This window comes from Pituophis catenifer, unplaced genomic scaffold (genome assembly GCF_029215685.1).
Source record: "Pituophis catenifer annectens isolate HBS135680 unplaced genomic scaffold, rPitCat1.0.hap2 SCAF_1, whole genome shotgun sequence".
NCBI lineage: Eukaryota > Metazoa > Chordata > Lepidosauria > Squamata > Colubridae > Pituophis > Pituophis catenifer.
In genome coordinates this window covers 281,851,919-281,873,878 of record NW_027256881.1, presented here as the reverse complement: position 1 = coordinate 281,873,878, position 21,960 = coordinate 281,851,919, and the positions used below count along the sequence as shown (strand labels likewise).

Genomic DNA, 21,960 nt, shown 5'->3' with positions numbered 1-21,960 from the left:
CTTGCCTTCCAGGGTACGTGGGGAGGAATACCAAGAACAGGTATCAGAGCGCCACTCTGCCGACCACATCCCTCCGTACTGTGCAACCAAACAACCAGAGCGAGGCACTTATAGTGGTTCCGGAATTGGGAGGCGGAGATATCACCCATGATGGCACCTTCTCTGACCTATTGTAGCCGCCACTTCCAATAGTCTGAACCAATAAAACAAAGGTGTAGGCGAAGAAGTGGGGGCAGCAAAACCATAGTGGAAACCCAAATGCTTTAGGAAACGAAAAGGTGGAGCGAGGTTTTGACAGGCGTAAATGTTCGCCAATTATTTCGAGCAGTTCTTGCCGGAGTCAGCGAATGCGTCGGGAAGCTCGAACTGTGTGTGTGGGGGGGGGGGGAAGAAGAGAGTAGTTGAGGAGGTGGGAGCTGTTGTTAGGGAGAGGGAGACAGCGCGGCTTGGCGGCTTAGCAGAAGCTGAAGGGAGGAGGAGGCGGCGGCGGCGGTGGTAGCAGGTGAGACTCAGCAGCCGGCCCGGGAAACTGGCTGGGTGGGGCTCGGCGGAGGGAAGGGGTTTCAGAAGACCCGGCGCGAGGTTCGTCCCCTCGGCGGAGAGAGCGGGAGACCTGCGCCGACAGGCCGGAAAGGTGCGGGGTGTGGAGCTCGGGTTTGGGCTTTTTGCCCCCGAAGCGCCGTGGTGAGTCTCCGGAGGGAAGGAGCGGCGGGGAGAGCGAGAGCCGGGCGGGCGGGCAGGAAAGGAGGAAGGGGCGAGCCAGGAATGTCTCTGGGCGAAGGGGAGGGGGGGGAAGCGAGGGGGGGGAGCAAGGCCCCCTTGAGCCAGGCTGGAGCGCCGGAGGGACCGGGGTGGGTTGGTGGTTGGGGCGGGGATGGCGGGTGCTGGGGAGGCAGAGGCTTTTCTCCTCCGCCGGAGGAAGCCAAAGGGGTTAAGCGGCGGGCGGGCTCCTGGGTGAGGCGGCGGCAGAGCAGTCCAGGGAAGCGGGCGGCGAGGCGTCCTGGGCGAGGAAGGGGAAGGGAAAGGAAGGGGCGCGGGAAGCCGGAGAGGCCGAGGGGAGAGCGCCGCAGCATCCCTCGGAGCCGGGCGGCGAGGTCGACCTCGGGACCAGAAATTGTCACCCCTCGGGGTGGGGGGTTGTGGGAGCGTCCATGGCTGCCCTGCCTTTTCGGCTTAGGCCTCGGCTTGGGCTGGTTGGGTTTCGGGAGGAATGCTGCCGGTTGGCTTCCTCTCCGGGCTGCGCTGTATTTCTTGTTTGTGGGGAGCCTTTTGCTGAACCCTCACTTGGCGGGCCAAAGGAGGCGCTGGGACTGGAGTCCAGGCAGGAAAGCGCTGATAAGCTAATTGCCCCTAATTACTTGTTCTTACTCCTCCTGGGTTTCCTAAGAAACAGATTTGGTGTGTTGTGGGGTCAAGTCAGTGAGGTTAAAGTTCGAAACATCTGTGAAACAGGTGTTGATTTCAACCATGGGATCACTCTTTAAGGGAAAAAAAAATGCACATTTTCTAGATAAAGGATTGAAAAAAAAAACCCTGCAAAAATAATGCAAGCTCACTAATAGGTACTGGATTTTATGTGCGATGTTGCCCCTTTTTCTCACATAGTGGCAGTAAATAGTGTAGCCGCTTTGGTTAGCTACAAGAATAGAAAAAGTGAAAGTTCATTTTTTTTTTCTTCAAAGGGATTAAATGAATGTACATTTTAATATTTTGGAGAGTGCTCACTTTGTGAAAATCCATTGTTTCCTTCTCTTACAGCAGTTTTCATCCAGACCTCCTTAATCCAAAAGATTTATGTAACCTGTACATTAATGTTTTATAAATCTGTAAAAAGGTAGAATATGTTCTGCTTTGTGTGTGGATTGTCATGCTTTCTGAGCCCCTCTCTTCCTTGCTTCTCCATTCAGTTTTTCAGTGTAATGCATTTGCAGTGATTTGCTGCCTTGTTTCAGTGTGTTGGAAAATATCTTAAACATTTCGAAGTTCCCACACTGTGTATATGTAGTGTTGAGCACAGGAGAGGAAGCAGTGTTTATACAGTTGTACAACAGTGGCATTTGTTTGTAGTTATATCTGCCACAAAAGATAATGAAGAAGCATCATTTCGCCTTCTCTTAATTCTTCTCAAAAGCTTACAAAACCTATCATCATATCTGCTATTTTATGCCTGACATAGAAAAACAGCAATGATGTTTATCATTTTTCCACTGGATTGTTGAACTCTTATTCTTTCACTTGGCCAGACCTTAAGGAAACACTGAATGACATCATGATCAACACATTATAAACATAAAATTGTTCATTCTTTCAGTTTGTAATGTTTGTTTCTTATTAAGTTTTCTGTATACATGTGGAGGAAGAGTTAAACCATTGTTCTAAGATACAGTATGAAAAAAAAAGTCTACAGTAGAGTTTTAATGTAGGATAACGAATCTTTTTACACTGAAAGAGCTGTTTTCAATCATATTTATTATACTCTTGTATAGAGACTTGGTGAAAAGTACATGATGATAAGGAAAATAAATCTACTGTGATGCCTTGCACTTTCCTACATGTTTATTTACTGAATTAACTCAACCTTAGATGATCTATGTTCTATGTTATGCTCAAACATTGTTGTCTGGAACATTAGTGCCAAAAGCCAAACACACCATTAAATAAGATTTTAAATTATGTTTGAAATATAAAGCAGCATTTTTTCTTCTAGCTCGTGGTTCTTAGCCATCACAGATTAACAGACAAGTGATTAGCCTAGATAGATGAATTATGGTACACCATTTAATACATCTAAGACTTGAGAGCTGTTATTTCATAGTCCTGTGTTTCATTTAAACTAAAGAAATATGGTTGAAGAAACTAAACATTTTGTTAAATTGTTGGTACATATATCGATCTGTCAAAAGTGTTGTGTCTAAAGTTTTACATGGAATTGCTCAACTTTGTACTTAGGAGCTCTAAGATTGGAAGTACTGAAAATATTTTAATTAAATCCAGAGCCACTTGGAAAATGTTCTTGGCTCTAGATTAGTTTTGAATAGGCAATTGCCAATTCTGGACTAGTAAAAGTATTTCTGAGCAATCCAAACGTTTATTCATAAAAATATTGGATTTAGATAAATAAAAAGTGAGTCCTGCATCCAATGTAGAGGGGCTGTGTTTGCCTTCATTGCTATCTTTGCTTGCCTCTGCTTCAAAATTTTTCTTGCCTAGTATAAAGGAAAACACTGGAGAAGGGACTATAATGAACACGGTTATTTTTCATCCTCAGTACCTCTGGATGCAATCCCCAGTGTGTACGTTAGAAATGGAGAGTCAAAAGTACTGGAAATAAGGAAAAGTACAGTGGCAAGAAGAGCTATTCATTCCTCACTCAGCTTTGTTTCCCTTTCCCTTTAAATTCTTTTCTTAATTGCTTGGTATTTTAAAAGTATAGTATAAAAAGCCATATTGCTAACATCTTTTTTTCTCACTTCCAATGATTTGGCCTTGTATGGCCAAGGAAAACGGTAATCTGAAATGCAAATGCAAGAGCAGGTCATTGTATCATCTCTGTCATGATGAGAAAATATTTGGCTGAGAGAAATACCGTAGTATAAAGAGCAGTTGGGAGAATGAGTACATTTTTAACCTTGCATGCTACATGCAGTGGTAGGGAGGTAGATATTGTACCATCAAGTGGACTCTTAAAGATCGCTTAGATTTTGTCCATGATGATCTGTCTCTAACCGTGGTCCTTGAGGTCTTCCAACTATGCATCCGTTGCCACTGAAACTGAGTCCATCACCTTGTTGGTTATCTTCTCTTCCCTTCCACTTCTGCCAGCATTATGTATTTCTCAGGAGAGCTAAATCCTCACATAATATGACCAAATGATTATAATTTGAGCCTGTTCGTTTCTACCTCAAGTAAGAACTCTGGATTTATTCCATGATTCATTTATTATCTTCTCAAGAGCCTTTTCAAACACCATTGCTCAAAAGTGCCAATACTCTTCCTATCCCGTTTCTTCAAAGTTCCAACTTTTACTTCCATGAAGAGATACAGGGAATATCATTGCTTGCACTATTCTGAACTTCTTAGGTATAGACCAGGGGTGTCAAACTCGATTTCATTGAGGACCACATCAGGGTTGTATTTGCCCTTGGGGGACCAGGGTGGGTATGGCAAGGGTGGCGTGGCCAGCTTGACATCACTCATGTCAGGGGCGCCTGTGGTGGCCCAAGTGTTCTGCCAGTGAAAACGGAGTCACTGCAGAGGCACTGCAGGCCGATCCTTTGCTATTTCCAGGATGGCCCCATGGGCCAAATCTAACCATTCCACGGGCCACATCCGGCCCCTGGGCCTTGAGATTGACACCCCTGGTATAGACACTTCACAGCATCTGGATGTGTATTCCAGTACTTTCATGGCTGCTCTACTCATCTGTAGTGTATTTCTTGTGTAGTTGTTTCTTTACGGTTAATGGCTGATCCTAAAAGAGAGAAGCTATTTGTCACTTTGGCATCTTCAGTGTTAACTGGCCAGCAGATTTAAAGTAATATAGTGCATCTTCCTGGGTCCTTTTAGAAAGACTCTTTGGATGTCCAGTAAATCCTTTTCTTTAGCAGTTTTTATTGAAGGGCTTCTCAGATTGTCTATAGACATAGAACAGTAGTCTCCATGCAGCAAAGAAGCATGTTTTGGGAGCAGCAAACCATAAGGGCTAGAAGAGAGAGATTTAAAGCAAACTGATGGACAAGTAGGATAAAGGTAAAAGAAGAGGGTGCAGTAAGTGACTCAATTAGCAGAACAGATATAGTTGTCTTATGCAAGCTATAAATATTTGTTAAATCTTGAATCTGGTCTGTTTGAAAAATGTGATAGCACAAGAACATGGATCTGAGGGAACAACTTTAAATACCCATCATTATCAAATTGTAAATCATTTGTATTTCTATAGACTAAGCTAAAAGATCTAGTTCTTTTCAGTTCTTTCATGGTGTAGAAGTATGGATCTGAGGCATACATCTTTATGGACCCTGTTATGATTTGATGCTTGTTCTAATGATATTCCATCTTTAATGTAGAACATTTCAACAATGTATTATGTAAGGAAAAAACCAATACCCCCCAAAATAGTAAATCAAATACAATAGTGAAGAAGTGGTATAGTGGTAGATATGTTACACTGGAATTGAAGTAGCTCAGTTTGAATCTCCATTTCACCATGGTTTGAATGGATGACTTAGACAAGTCATTCTTACAATTTATTTTAGAGAGAGATTATGGAATAAAGGGAGGCTATGTCAGCTGCCTTGAGGCAATAGGAAAAGATAAATTGTCGTTATAATACAATATGATATAATCCCAGCAACCTCAAACTCTAATATACTTTGTTAAACAAGAATCCAAGCTCAGAAATAGTGGTACATGTATTGATATCAAGACACAATTAGAGAGAGAGAGACTGTTGCCTTTGTTGACACTAATATGTTGAAACATTTTCAATGCTAAACTATTCTGTCTTGTTTCATTCCCCCCAACTGAGAAGAGATGACATAAAGCATGAGAGAGGCCAAACTATTGCAAGATGAGTAAGTGTCAGAGGTGATTATAATGTTGATGTATTTGTGGAATCAGGTGGCTACAATAGCTCAGTAACAGTTTACAGCAGTGCTTCCTAAACCTGGGTAAATTACCCCAAATTGGTAAAAGAGGTTTTTCTCTGAACATGACAGTTGAACCTATTACTCAATCACAATAGGGACATCTAAATTGTCTTAAACTGTTTTACCTACATTGGGTAAAAAGCAGTTTTGAGTAATAAAGGAAAAAAATTAGGGAAGCCCTGGTTTATAGTTTTGAATTAAGTGTGTGGTGTGGCTACTTAAATAACATGTCAGTAGTATTAAACCAGAAAAAGTTTTAGTGATAACTAATCTTTGGCCTGTAAGCTTCCTTTTTAAGGTGTCAATTTAGCATTTGTGAAACTCACTGAAATAATATTACTTTGTGAGCTTTTGTCAAAAAGCAAGGAAGAAATCAGAACTATCCAACCTTAGCAATTTTGAGAATTCCCACGATTCCCCAGTCCTGCAATGGCGAATTCTGGGAGTTGAAGTCCATGGTTGAAGTTAGTTACAGAGTTGGACACTCCTGGTGTAAATTGTGTGAATAATAGTCTCAGAGATATGGCACTAATATCCAGGCATGTGTCAATGTGTAACTGTAATATAAGGCAGACAAAATGGTGTGGATTTCACAGAAGTCCAACAAAACCTGAACACTTTAAGTAGTATAGTTGACCTATGGATAGATCTTAGTATATTATGCAGGCATTAATCTTGTGATTCATTTCTTGTGGAGGGTAAAAAAGAAAGGCATATTAGTGGTCATGTACCTTAAAAATAGAAAGAAACCCCATTTATAATTGCTGTCAAAAAAATTGAAGCTACTTCTTTATGATTGTATTTCTTTTCCATTTCTATTTTCTTATTCATGAATCTTTAATTCTTTATTTCCTAACATTTGCATTTTTACCTTGTTAAAGTTCTTTAATAAAATTATATTTAAAACAAACTCATTTAAGAATAAAGATTCTCTGTGTGAAAATGCTGGCATACATACTGTAGCACTTTTGAGCATCAGTGCATTCATGAGGCAACATTACATCATTTACACAATTGCTATTGCTTTTTTTTGTTCGCTTTAAAAATAAGTGGAGAGCGGTTTCATTTGGCTGCTATCCATTTTAAGGAAATTGTTCCTTGGATATGGACTTTCCCTAATCATTTTTTGGAGGGCAGTTTTTTTGTCTCCTCTATGCAAATCAATGGAGATGTTATTTGCATACATGTCCTGCTGACTAAACGCACAAAAGATATTTCTTGGAATGGGAATGGAAGACACTTCAAAAACTTTGTGCAAGCCAGTAAACATTAAAAATCATTTTAGGGTCACTCCCATGACACTTTAAAGGTTGAGGATCTGCAAAGTCCTTGCTGAATCTAGACTGAATAACAAAGCCAGAAAATATGCCTAAAATAGGAGAAGTTCTGCTGTTCTAGGAACATAAATCCTATTTCAATTCAAGGACTGAATTGACTCTAAGCAAATACATATCCAGATGGGATGGAAAATATCATATAGCAAGCATGGCCAGATCCTAGACTCAACAGGGCACGATAGCAAACATGCATCTTATAAAAAACTTTTCTCTTTTTCATGTATGTGTATATATTTCCCATTTGGTGTCACCCTACACACAAGCATACATGTTTCTGCTGATTCCTCCTCTGTAATGCCTTTCCCCCTCTCAGTGAAAAAATGGTACCATACACAGTATGTTTCTAAAGCAGTTGGTGGAAGTACTTTTAAATCCTTGAATATGAGGGAAGATCTTACGGTACTTTTTATTAGCTGCTGACTGGAGAGAAGAGGTTCTCACTTTCCTTAGGAATTATGGTGAGTCTGCAGGGACTCAGTCAAAGCTAGGAACAGGGGTGAGTGGTAACTTGGATTTTGGAAGAGAGGATCTTGCTAAGTGAAAGAGGAGTCTCTGTGGGTCCTATTCGGCAAGAAGAAAGTGATCTAAGATTTTAGTAATATGCTTTTAATTCCCATTTAGTTAAGACTACACATGAATGAAATTTGTACTTTATGGCAAAAAGAAATCCTAGACAGGTTGATGTTCCTGTTGGGACATTATTTTTATTGTTTGGATGGATCAAACTTTTTCTGTGCATAGTTGTGGATAAATAAATAATGATGAATAAATAATTCTTTATACTTCTAAATAAATGGTTCTTATGACTTTAGCAAATATGTTGAACCTAAACTTTGCCAGCCAAGAATTTACTAAGCTATCTATGGGTTCTTGTTTTCTTGGAAAGAGTTAAACAAAGTTCTGTGAAAAATCATTTGGTCGTTTTCTTTCTGCAAATATGTTTGGTATGCTTTGGACTAGTACTGTCTTTCTGGTAATTCTGTCATTGCAAACTGCCACATTCCCAGAAACAATTAATTCTGTCCTTTATCTTCAAATAGTTTAGCCTTAATTTGTTGCCCTGAGCCTTTAGCTTTGTAAAATTCTGTGTGGAAAACTTTTCCTGATGGAACAATTGCATGTTTACTATTTTGTATTTTTGATAGGACTTTTGCCTGGCAATATGTTACTACATGCTTCATAGTGACAATTGATATATATGCCTTTTGAAGAACAGATAGGCTTATAAAATGATCCTGTGCATATTTGTTCAAATGTAAATTCCACTGAGTTTAATAAGGCTTAACTACCAAAAATGCATGTGTAGGAATACAACCTTAACTGATGTAGCATTAAGGAGTTGCTTAATGAAAGACAATAAAATAATTTCCCATGTGTGGAGAACTTTGATTTTTAATCTGTCTAGCAATTTTTTTGTTTCATCTCTGAAATAATAAAATGCTTGATGGAACAGGAAGGAGCAATAGTATTTTTTTCTGACTTGCTTTTTGATATGGGATGCATTAACATATAGTTCATGTTTTATTTAGTGTGTTGTATATTGTATAAATATTCAAAAATTTCTGGGAACCAAAAATAGCTGAACTGAAATATTTATGAGGAATCCGTTACATTGAATTAATATATTGTATTTATTACATTTATTGAAATCTCTACTTGGAAATTATTGTAAAAACTTGGCAACTGAATAGCATGCACTTCCAATGCATTGTTAAAATTTTAGGAAAAACGTTGGCACTGAAAATTTTAGTATTTTAATAAATTCTGTTGTGTCTTAAGAAGTAACACATATACACACACATGCTTATAAATCCATCATGCTATTCCTTTCAGGATAAAAGGCATTATCTGAAGTACAGAAAAGGAGTAAGAAACAGTAAGCCAAAGAAATTAAGATATAAAACAAGCTCTTATTCCTTCTGTGACAAACCACATCAGTATTCTTCTTTTGTACTGCACACACACTTTTTTTATTCAATCCATATTCATTCATTACCCATTCATTTTTACCTACATGTTCATGCTTTGTTGCACACTTCTTAAATACCCCTTTCCTAGTTCATCCAACTTTTATGTTTTTCCTTATTTCACAGTTCCATATTGGAAAGTGGCAAAAGTTTGCTATTATTTATATTAATTTGCATTTTGTTTCACAAACATTAATTTCTTGCAACATCGTCCCATATATTACAGTTATAGCTTTGTGACTTCAAGTCAGTCTTGACTCCTGAAGGCTGTCAGGACAAGTCCCTGCAGTTTTCTTGGCAACATTTTTGGTAATAGTATACCATTAGCTTCCACCTAGGGCTGAGAAAAAATGATGGCCAAAGGCCATCCAGCTGGCTTTGTGCCTAAGATGGGACTAGAACTCATAGTCTTCTCATTTCTGTATTGGTGCTTTAACCACTATACCAAACTCCACATGTATGTTACATATTACCTTTCTATCTGCATTATTACATTAGTACTTCTTGTTTAACCTTTTCACCCATTTCCACACCAGCTTTCATTCTATCAAATTGGATTTTCTGTGTCACTATTGATGCTCCAAGGCCTGACAATTAGGGATTGTCATTATGTGGGACCCATAAAAAAAACCTCTGCCTTTTCCATAGCTCTGAAATACCATAAAGCTTGAGGGTAGATTGGCCTCAGCTTTGCTTATCATTTTGAAAGCCTTGAAGACTTGCTGGCTTACCTGGATATAGAATTGAGAGAATAATTGAGTCCATATTGAATGGAAATATATATAATTTATATTTTGAACTTTTGTTAGCCACCTACAGTTTCATTAGTGATGTGAATAGCTATATAAATGATAAATAAATTCCTATTAGTGTTAACTCCACACATTTCTATGGCTTGCTCTATGAAAATGTGTGTGTGTTGTTGTTGTTGTTGTTCTCTTTTATGTTATTTAGCAGATTATTTTCTCCAGATCGCAGTCATTCAGAGTGTGGACCATTTTTTTCTTAATACTCATATCTGGTTCTTTCACTTACCATTTACTGTAGCATATAACATGTAACTATTACCAACTGATGAATTTCTGCTCTTATACTGTATTTGCTCACAACAATCTAATGATATCAGTTATATTTTGATATACATTCTAGCTTTTCACTTCATAATTGAACTTCCACTTTCACTTCCCTGCCTGCATTTATTAAATTCAGGCCATTGGTTTCAGAGAAATATCTCTATTTTTCTTTATTAATTTAATTCATAAATCATCCTGTTTACCATTTACTTCTCTCATTCCAATTGCTCCATATGTCACCGTCATCATTATAAAGGCCCAAAATGGTGATCTCTATCATCTATCATGGCTTTGATCAAGTGAGACTTCCTTGTAATAACCTTTTAATAAATTAGAGAAGACTTCTTGTAACCATATACAGCCTTATCTGCCAAAGATTAAAACAGTGACAATCAGTTTGAAACATTTTGGCCAGTAGGCAGAAGTGCAATCAAAACCCACCAATTTTATCCCAAGCTCATTTACGCTATTCTCTTTAAACTAGGATCTCTAATCTAGAGATTCCCTTGCAAGCCAATATATTCTTGTCTGTATCTCACTAAGTAGGAGGTACATGTTGTGTATTAACATATATTTGGAATACCTCTGCATCTTAACAAGACATAACTTATTTGCCATAAAAATAGTTCAAAACTAGTATTCTGTAAGAACTATTGTAATAGATTTAACATTCTCATTAAGTAATATCCAAGGTTTATACATAAATGCTTACTAGAACTACAGGTAGTCGTTGACCTACAATTCAGTCCCAAATTTCTCTTGCTAAGTGAGATAGTTGTTAAGTGAATTTTGCTCCATTTTACAATCTTTCTTGCCACAGTTGTTAAGTGAATCACTCAGTTGTTAAGTTAGTAACATGGTTGTTAAGTGAATCTGGCTTCCCCACTTATTTTGCTTGTCAGAAGGTCACAAAAGGTGATCATATGAGTCTGGGACACTGCAACCATCATAAATTTGAATCAATTGCCAAGCTGAATTTTGATCACATGACACTGGGGATGTTGCAGTGGTGGTGTGAAAAATGGTCCTAAGTCATTTTTTCCAGTGCTGTTGTAACTTTGAAGTGTCACTAAATGAACTATTGTAAGTCGAGGACTACTTATATTCAATTTTTTAAAAGAAAGTTCCATTAGCTGTTAATGATTATAATTCTATTAAAAGCAGAATGTCTTATTGGGAAATATATAATAGAAAATTCTTTTTAAAAGGTCAACTTATAAAGCACATTACCTTTAAACTCTCAAAATTAGAAACTTATAATGACTTTCCTATTTATGAAGAAAAGTTGATCCTAGTGCAAAACTCAGTAAAAACATATATTTAAGTTCTCTTTATAAACTAAACAAAACTTCAGAAAAATTGAGTATTTGAACACACAAAAAAGAAATTGGCAATAAAGCTATGCTATTAAATCTTAGCTCTGTACTATCTCTTAGATTTCTTTTCCTCCATTCTGTATTTATTTTTCCTTTTCTATATTCTTTTTTATTTTAAGTAGCCTTGTGAACTGTTTGTTACTATTGCCAGGTTTTCTGACCCTTTTATTTATTTAAACATATTTATATCCCCCTGCGATCCTAGTGCTTTTTGCTGCTTCCATTATAAAAAATATTAAGTTAATATTAATATTAAACATCTATAGTACATTAAACATGAAACATCTTCTACTTTTTAATGTTTGCTTTTATGATTTTCTTTAAGGAAAAAAAATCCCTTGAGCCTTTCAACTGTTCTAGCCATTTATGTCCGTCATTCCTTTTTTTCTAGAGAGTTGTTCTCTCTCAACTAATGATTTATATTGCTGGTCATGACGTCTGTGATCACCGTCAATTAGGATTTTCATCTGGTCATTCCACTGAGACAGCTCTGCCTTAAATATTAAATAATATTCTCATAGCCAAAGCATAGCACCTTTTATTAGTGCTGGCGCTCTTAACACCCACATTGACACTTGTAAACCTTCAGATACTTTTGTCTTAGCTGTAGTCTCTGAGTGTCACTAGTACAGCTTTTTCCTTCTTTGAGTAATTTTGTCTTTTTAGGGTTTTTTGTTTCCATTAACTATTCTGCTTCATGTAGGTTCTCCCTTACTGTAGATATTCCCCAGGGTTCAGTCCTGCTTTTTCTCCAGTGTGCTGAGCAGAGAATCCAGAGAATGGGTTAACTCTGCCTTTCTGCCCAGAGACCGAGTCTTTTTAAACTTTGCAGCCACGCCTTTCTTGACTGTGTCCAGTTTTGACTCAGTCTGAACCCAAGAGAGACTCATTTTAAGAAGAGCTGCTCAGAGCAAAAAGGCAGAGTTATTTTTTTGGCACTCCTTTGATTGACTAGATCACAACTGTCAATTTTCTGAACCAATCCCCATGATAACCCAGTGTATTGATCTTTTCCCAAGTTTAAGACATAGAATTTCACAGTGTTTTTTACAAGAAATTTCATCATGAATTATTTACCCATTGTCTTAAATGCAACATGGGAAAAAACAAATTATAGTGTTTTGTTCTAATCACCTTTACTCCACTTTCTGATTTTTCTGTCTTTCTCAAGGGTTATGAGATTGCCCACATGCTAGTTGCCAGGAATTTGCATGCATAGAGAGACAGTATAACAAGCCTGAAACTAATGTTAGGGTTTGTCATTTTCATTCATGTAACATTCCACATATTTGTCAATTCTTGACACCACCACCCCCCATTAATACATATTATGTATATATTTATTCATTCTCATTCATACCTTGGTTGTGTCACCTCTACATTATTGCAATAGCTTATTGAAAGAGTTACCTACTTCCTCTTTTGCTCTGTCAGTTTATGTTCTCTGGCTTTTATATTGTATATTTGTTTAATTTTATTTGATTTAATTTGTTAAATATTGTGTGAACATTTAATATGGTCTAGTTTGTCTACTTTTTTAATTGCAAACCTCTTTTTGCTATAGTGGTATATTTTAGAATTAGAATTGCCTAGATTTAAAATATGTCCACTTTGTAATTTTGTTTATTTTAATTAACTGATATCTCTTTATTTCTGCTCTGCAGTTAGGTTTTTATTCATAATATAAATAAATCCCATTATATTATTATTATAATGGATAGGTTATGTTTTTATTGTTAACTGTCCGAAGCTATTTAACTCCAGTGATAAATGCTTCTTATATACTTCTTTATATTATAAACCATGTTAATTTATAACCATAAATGGGAGAACAGCTTGCTACACTATTTCTTAATTAGGCCATTTCCATCTGCTTGCTGCAATGTAAATGTCCTACATGCTTTCTTATGTCTGTACAAATAATATTTAATGCAAGCTATAATAACAGACATAGGATTTAGCATCATAAAACTTTAGTATTGAAAATAGGATTAGAATATATTAGAAATATTGGACACTTTTGGGTGAGATGCACATACTAGGAGAAATTTGATTTGTATTCTGTCATTTGTCAAATCCAACCTTTTTGACACTGATATTTTGCAATAAGAATGAACATTTCTTATAATTTTTTTTGTTTGCAAAGTAAATTTTTTTAAAGAGTTGGTAAAATTTATTCTATACAGTTCCATAGAACTACAATCTAACAAGTATGTCAAGTTGCCACAGATGTCATCTACTGAAAAAAGAGGAAAATGGAGGAGAAAGAAAAAGAGAAGTTATAGTTTGGGAAATAAATGGCTGATTGGCAACCTGGACAGGAGGAGGTACTTGGCCCTGAAACATTTTGTATATTCACGTTCCTAATCTTTAAAAATGGTTTGCTGAATTTAGTAAAGCAACTATCTCTCAATTGGCCCTACATGTATCTTTTGTCAGTTTTAGTGTTAAATGCTAGAATTTGTAGACTACATAATAATAAAATAACTTGTAGCAATATGACACTACTGGCAGGAATTGTGCTTCTTTTTTTCTAAGCCAGCAGTTATAGGTATGTATGTATGTATGTATGTATGTATGTATGTATGTGGGGTGGGTTCTATTTACTTCCGCTACCGGTTCACAATGGGAGTACATGCACGCTTTGCGCATGCTTGTGCTTCTGCGCAGATCATTCATGATGACGTCTAGGCGGGTGGGCAGAGCCTCCCGCCACCATTATTACCAGTTTGCAAGAACTGGACCGAACTGGGAGCAACCCACCACTGGTTATGTATGTATGTATGTATGTATGTATGTATGTATGTATGTATGTATGTATAAAGGTTGTCCCCAAGAAACAAATTTGACTGTTTCAAGGTTGACTCAGCCTTCCATCCTTCCAGGATGGGATAAAATGAGGACCCAGACTGTTGGGGCAATATGCTGACTGTAAACCACTTAGAGAGGGCTATAAAGCACTGTGGAGCAGTATATATTGTAAGTCTAAGGGCTATTGCTATTAAACAATAGTTTTATACACATCCTCATGCAAATTTCCATAGCTTTCCAGCACTGCATTTTTTCCAAGCTTAAACTAAACAAATTATTTCTGAATTGATTTTCAGCCTTTCAACAAACCTTAAATATGTGCATTTCTTACAAAGACAAACTAGCTGTCTATTTTAATGTTAATATAAATTATAGCATCAATTTCTAATCAACAGATGTATGATTATTAAGCTAGTCAACTTTCTCCAACTTGATTTCTCCAAATAGATTTATTAATAATTATTTCTGATTACTTGTCTTGCTAACTAGAATTGGTGGGAATTACAAGTCACAGTACTTTTTTATCACTCTGATAAAGATTGAATGTCAATCACTAATTCAATTCAATTACTTCATTATTGGATGTTTAGTGTGGTTTTAATTTATCGAAATACCATCCAGATAACTCTCAGTATTTGGTAAATTAAAATGCAAAAAATGAACAAAATAAACCACCTTGGAGGTTATACAGTATTTTTTCTCACATTATATTCATTGCTGTCCCCAACATTTAATTTCATGGGTGCCACAATTTACTTTTGTGACTGAAATGGGAAAATTTCCTCTTAAGTGAATTATAGTACATAGTCTTCCATTCTAGTTTGTAAGCAGCCTTTATAGGATGCGAGAAATATTAAATTTGTCACAGAAATCTGATGTGATATAGGATAAACAAAACAAGAAAGCACATTGCACAAATGCTTGAGATTCTTTGTTACATCAAAACAGATTCAACATCTTTTACTAGATATGTATACAAAACTTTCTGCTGTTTTAAATATCAAGAATGATTTACACATTTATTTCTGTTTCTTAAAGCCAAAAAGATGGATCTTTAAAAGCATTCCAAAATTGATTTACTCTGAATAACAACTTTCTACCAAAAATGCATATCCTGATGCAAAGGAGCATTCCCACACAAATTTATTGTACGTTATATCTAAGGTAGGGGAGAGCATTTGAAGCACAATATAACAAGGCTGAATATCAAGCAACTAAAGGGTAAAGGTTGTAACTACTTTAGAACTTCCACATGAAGTGTTTCATTTCCATATTCATATTTTATACAAAAACGCATGCAAGCACCAGGGATGGGTTCTACTTACCTTTACTACTGGTTTGCAACGGGATCGCGCGTGTGAGCAAAGCTTGTGTGCGCGCCTTCTGCACATGCACAGAAGCTTCTGCGCATGTGCAGATTGCTGATGATGACATCCGGGGTGGTGGGCGGGGCCTCCCGCCAGTTTTACCACTGGTTCTTGCGAACCGGTCTGAACCGAGGGCAACCCACCACTGGCAAGCACACACTAACACATTTAATAGTATAGAGTATTACTTTCTATCTTTACGGAGTAAAGTGTAACTCAGTACTTACTGCTGGACTTCAAAATCGATTAATCAAAATCCAAGATATGCTTCCTCCAATGAATACCTTTTAATATTGTACCAGAAATTATGAGATCTACATTCTCTATGACACTTTCCATAATGTCTGTCAATGTATTCAGTCAAGAATATAACTCATCTTTGCAAATGAAACTGAGTAGCACATAATCTCCTATACAAATCATATTTATGGCCCTAACCTCTTGTGCCATTCCTATTACATCCACATTTGTAGAAGATAAGAGGGGTTGCTGTCAGTAACTATGCTAGACAAGCCTGTATTTGAATAATACTTTGCCTCAGGCTGCCACCATGCTTTGCTTCATCTCAGTCCCAAAGAATGTAGCTGTAAGCATGGATGAGAAACAGAGCCCTCCTGATGTATCTCTAGAAAAACTGCCTTCCCTCTTTTAAACTGCCTTTTGAAGGAGGAGCAGCACAAAGTTGCTGTTCTCAGGAACTCAGAAAAGAAATGCATTTACAAGACAGCCAAAAAAGAAAAAAGAATTGTTTCTGTTCAGTTAAGTATTTCATTATTTATTTGTATCCCGCCTTTATTATTTTTACAAATAACCGATGGTGCCGAACATATCTAACGCAACTTCCTCCTCCTGTTGTCCCCACAACAATCCTGTGAGGCGAGTTGGGCTGGCCCAAGTTTGCCTGGATGACTTTCGTGGCTAAGGAGAGACCAGAACTCATAGTCTCCTGGTGGCTTAATGATTAATTTTGTTAAAAAAATAATCTGTCCTTTTCTCTTTTTCGTTCACATAAGAGATGAACTTTTAGATATTACTGGATTGAAATTCTCAGGTGCCCATACCCCTGGGCTGCCATCACTTGACATCTGGTGACTCATAGGTCAATCATCTCTGATTTATAGGATGTAGTAATATCATGATATCCATATATTAAATTGTTAAATATTGGTTGAAGGTCCATTATCAATTGTGTACTTTGCCCTGAAACAGAAAATAACATTTATGCATGAATATTTATTCTGATTAATTCTTATTACATACTGATATATTTTAATGTGTTCACAGTGTTACATTTTGGCCTAATTAAAGGAAGAGCTACAGTTTCTCTCAGGTTCAGCTCCCCCGCCTGGCAACTTTTTATGTAACTTCTTTGGTAGTAACACACAAGCAGTTTGTCACCACTTTCTTCCCAGGTTCTTTTCACTTCCCCTTTCAGGCTATCAACTTGGTACAGTAGAACCTCTGGTCACGAACACTTCTGACCACGACCAAATTGGGTTCCGCCCAAAAAAATTCATATATATTTTTTTCACGGCCGATTTCCCCTTCTGTGCCATTTTTTTTTGTAAGTGCAAAATTTCCAAAATTAGGTTTGGGTCACGACCAAATCAGGTTGTGACCAAAGTCATGGAACAAATTATGGTTGTGACCAGAGGTTCTACTGTACTTTGTTGGTCCTGAATTAATTGAAGAATTTATTTTCCCAATTTTTTTATTGCTATGCCAGAAATTTTGGTTTTAAGAGGATTATTAGTCAATAGATGTAAAACTTTAAAAAGCAAAATTTGGAGTCCATTGCTGAAGTCAGAATATTCCACCCATAAATTCTTCCATTTCACAGTATAGGTAGTCCTTGACTTACAACAGTTCATTTAGTAACCATTTTTCACACTTACGACCTTTGTAGCAGCCCCATGATCACGTGATCAAAGTTTGGGTGCTTGGCAACTGGTTCATACTTATGAACGTTGTTGTGTCCAAGGTCATGTGATCCCCTTTTGCGACCTTCTGACAAGCAAAGTAAGCGGGGAAACCAGATTCATTTAACAACCGTGGTACTAATTTATCAACTGCAGTGATTCACTTAACAACTGTGGCAAAAATGTCATAGAATGGGGCAAAACTCACTTAAATGTCTCACGTAACAGCAGAAGTTTTGGGCTCAATTGTGGTTGTAAGTCGAGGACTACCTGTAATTATCAGTAGGAGTTGAGCGCTGTATCTGGCAGAAAAGGACAAAGAAAGTTCCTTGCAGCTGCTCTTTTGGCTGATCTAAAGAACCAGATTGACCTTCTTGCTATGAGGTTGACTTTTTTTCTTTTCAGGCACCATCATTAAGCAGTTTCTTTCTGAAATTCACAGAAGATACTACAGCTTTGATAAGAGTTTCATGGCAATTTTTACCCCTAAGAATTTAGATGGATCCAGCCTTTATTTTAATTTACCTCCTTCCCCATCTTTTTATTAATGAAAAATAAAAAAAGGCTTACACCTTGTACAGTCATATGTAACATTAAAAAAAATGGAGAAACTGATTGTTGCTTTTATCTGAAGGCATGCCTCTCTTTTCCTTCAAATTGGAATTCTGAAGAAATTTGGAAAGTTTCTCTACAGCTTCCAGCTTAGAGTACGGGTCTGAGGTCATGGTTGTCCCAAAGGTGCTTTTCAAAAGGCAATTGAACTTTCTTGTTTTTTCCTTGAAATTGTTTCATTTCTTCTTGGATGAGAAGCGAAACGTTTTCAAGGAAAAATCCCAGAAAAAGTCCAGTTGCCTTTTGAAAAGCACCTTTGGGATCATCCCTTGTACTGTCAGTTAATGCCACTGCAACAATTTTTCTAATTCTGCAGACATCATCAAGTGGTATATAATTCTTATTTCATCATCATTTTAGCCATATTCTATCCACTGCAGAATGAAGGCCTGTTCCGCATGTTTGTAACCAATACGGTCCTGAGCTTTCTTTTGTCAATTGGGTCAGCAATACTTGCTGATGTCGTCAATCCATCTTGTTTTAGGTCTCTTTCATGGATGCTTTTGTCAAGTGGGATCCATTCTGTATCTGCCTTGGTCCACCTGCCATCAGTTCTTCTTGCTGTGTGACCAGCCCATTTCCATTTCTATTCTATTACTCTCTTGATGGTATCTTATACTTTTGTTTGTCCTCTAATCCAGGTCTTTCTATCTTATCTTGTAATGCCGAGCATGTATCTTTCCATGGCTCTTTGTGCCACTCTTAGCTTTTGTAGTGATTGTGATATTAGTGTCCATGTTTCACAGGCATGTGTTAGAACAGGTAGCACACACTGATCGAAAACTTTTCTGGCATATGGGAAGGTGGTTCTTGAAAATTACTTGAAAATTTTGTTTTCAAAAAATCTTGAATTAATTTTCAATTCTTATTTATGTAGGGGAAATGTGTTTACACTGTTGTGGGGAAAGAAAAATATGCACAGCATATTGTTTGGATGAACCAAAAAATTGTCCTTGAGTTAGGGAACAGGAAGCCAGAAAGCTGGCCTTTTTACAAGGAATTTTAACAAGCAGCAATGTTGCACCAGAAGTAAATCTAAAATAACAAAATTTACAAGGGTGCTTGCTTCTAAGGAAAATAACAGGCCCTCTTCCTTGCTAGTCTGTACAATATTAATAAAATAAGGATTTCTAAATTGTTACAGTATTATGGTATCTTAACTAAAGTAGAAGTTCGTTTTTTCCTGGTGGAGATTAGTTATACAATTTTGTTGATAGCAGTTCATAGAAAATCTGGGACTTTGTCCTTTGGACCTTTTATCTTTTACATAGTTAATTTTTGTTTGACTTATTCTTGGTTTCCAAAGTTCATTTAACCTGAGAGGATTGGGTGGTGAAGAGAGAAATGATATAGCACATTGAAATGTAGGTATTAATGAGTTCCTAAAGCATACTTGTAATAGGTAATACATACAACGTATGTAAAACCATTGTTTTGAAGAAAAAAAAAACATTTTCCACACATCTCTTTCCACCTTCTCATTCAGATAGTGATATAATCACATTTTATTTAAAGAGATTAGATTTTGAAGAGTTTTTCATTCCTTACTTTGATGAGAACAGCATTTTTCAACCCCAACATTTTTAAGAAGTGTAGACTTCAACTCCCAGAATTCCCCAGTAAGCATGCTTCTAGTGAATTCTGGGAATTAAAAGTCCAAACATCTAACAGTTGCTGAAGTTGAGAAATCCTGATTTAGAAGGATGGTATAGGAAGTGATGAAATCATTTGTGTGAAACTGCTGCCCAGCGATAGTTGGAACTAGAGAGGCCTTAATGCTCTAGAGATGCTTTAATGCTTCAAATAATTCTTATATATCCCATTGGATTGTAAAATAAACATTTAGAAATAATAAGTCTACTATTAGTATTAGGGTAAGCATTGTAATAAGATTGCACCCATTTATTAGCATAATAAAATGTTTAGAATAATACTTAAATACCAGCATAAATTGCCAGTCATATTATAAATTGAAAAAAATCTGCATTTATTTATTATTATTATTAATAATAATAATATTATTAATATTTCTATGCTGCCCACTCTCCAAGGACTCTGGGTGGCTTACACCAAAGACAGTATACTAAATAGCATATTGCCCCCAACAATCTGGGTCCTCAATTTACCCACCTCGGAAGGATGGAAGGCTGAGTCAACCTTGAGCCTGGTGAGATTTGATCTGCTGATCGGCTGAACTAGCAGTCAGCTGAAGTAGCTGCAGTACTGCACTCTAACCATTGCGCCACCTCGGCTCTTGAACTGAAAACTAACAGTAGAAATTATTCATTATTCTGATCTACAACATGCTACTCTGATCATAGATTTTTAAAGCATTCTGACAAAAATGCATTGATGTCATAAATCGCAGGAGAAAAAGCCATCGGTTTACTGCTGTTGAAATATGGTTCCTGATAAAGGTTGAGATATGAGTCAATTCGCAACTTACAATATCTCTTTAAATGGCTGTTGCAAGCAAATATGCCTCTGGCAGTTACAGGTAGTCCTCAACTTACAACACAGTTCAGTTAGTGACTGTTTGAAGTTACAACAGCACTAAAAAGTGATTTATGACAATTTTTCACACAACCATTGCAGCATGCCCATGGTCACATGATCAACATTCAGATGCTTGGCAACCGACTCGTATTTATGACAGTTGCAGTGTTCTGGGGTCATGTGATCACCTTTTGTGATTTTCGAACAAGCAAAGTCAGTGGGGAAGCCAGATTCGCTTAATAGCCATGTTACTAAATTAACAACTGCAGTGATTCACTTAACAATTGTGGCAAGAAAGTTTGCAAAATGGAGCAAAACTCACTTAACAAATGCCTAGCTTAGTAATAAAAATTTTGGGCTCAATTGTGGTTGTAAGTCGAGGACTGCTTTTATTACATGGCAACACATTGCAAAGTTTTGCTGCATTTTATTTGCTATGCTTGATTTTTAAACACGAATTACATTTGCCTTTGTTAATCGAGCTTTTTTCATATTAAAATGTTGAATCTTAAGAATGTAATGAATCTTAAACTTAGTTTTGAGCCATGGAAACCCACAAAATAATCAAGGATTTGAAAATGTCTATCTTCTGAACAGTTATTAACGAACACTGAATTAAAATTAATTAGAAAATTAATTTCCTCATTTTCTGCTTTCAGTGCAGCTGTAGAGCCAGTAGGAGAAATCATGCTAGATGAGTGAATATTGCTAGTTACATTCTTATTTTTATGGTAATTCTGAATTAAAGCTGTACAATGTGTCCTGTACCTACACTATTTCTTTTGAGCACACTACACAGGTAATACACCAGTAAGAGCCAGTTTGGTATAGTGGTTCAGGTGTTGGCCAAGAAATCAGGAGGCTGTGAGTTATAGCCCTGCCTTAGGCATGAAAGCTGGTTGGCCAGTCACTCACTCAGCCTACTCCACCGAGGAGGAGTTGTGTGGAAAACAAGACAAGGAAGGACTATTATATATATTACCTTGAATTGCTATCTTGAGTTATTTATGAAATAATAACCAGATAAAAATCTAATACATACATATCTGTATTGCATGGTAAATACTAATATTTGAATGCTACAAAGTTTGATAGGATGGGTACATATCAGGGGTGAAATGCTCCTGGTTCGGACCAGATCACTTGATCCGGTAGCGATGGCGGTGGGTGGTTCAGAGAACCAGTAGCAAAAATCCCTGCCTTCCCCCATGCCCAGCTGAGCCGCGTGATCATCAGAGGCTTTTTTTTTTAACTTTTAAAAGCATTTTTTCTTCCTCCGAAAAAATGCTTTTAAAAGTAAAAAAAAAAAAGCCTCTGATGATTTCGCGGCTCAGCTGGGATCGTCAGAGCCTTT

The 21,960-nt window shown here is 37.0% G+C and overlaps 1 protein-coding gene across 4 annotated transcripts in view; it reads left to right on the top strand.

Annotated features, from left to right (window-relative positions):
* The first annotated feature begins 415 nt into the window (after window positions 1–415).
* Window positions 416–21,960, top strand: part of NUMB (NUMB endocytic adaptor protein) — a 68,627-nt gene continuing 47,082 nt past the window's right edge. For all 4 annotated transcript variants that reach the window (XM_070939770.1, XM_070939754.1, XM_070939762.1 and 1 more), the window contains exon 1: window positions 416–502. The gene's annotated coding sequence lies outside the window, so the exon portion shown is untranslated. The remainder of the gene's footprint in view (window positions 503–21,960) is intronic.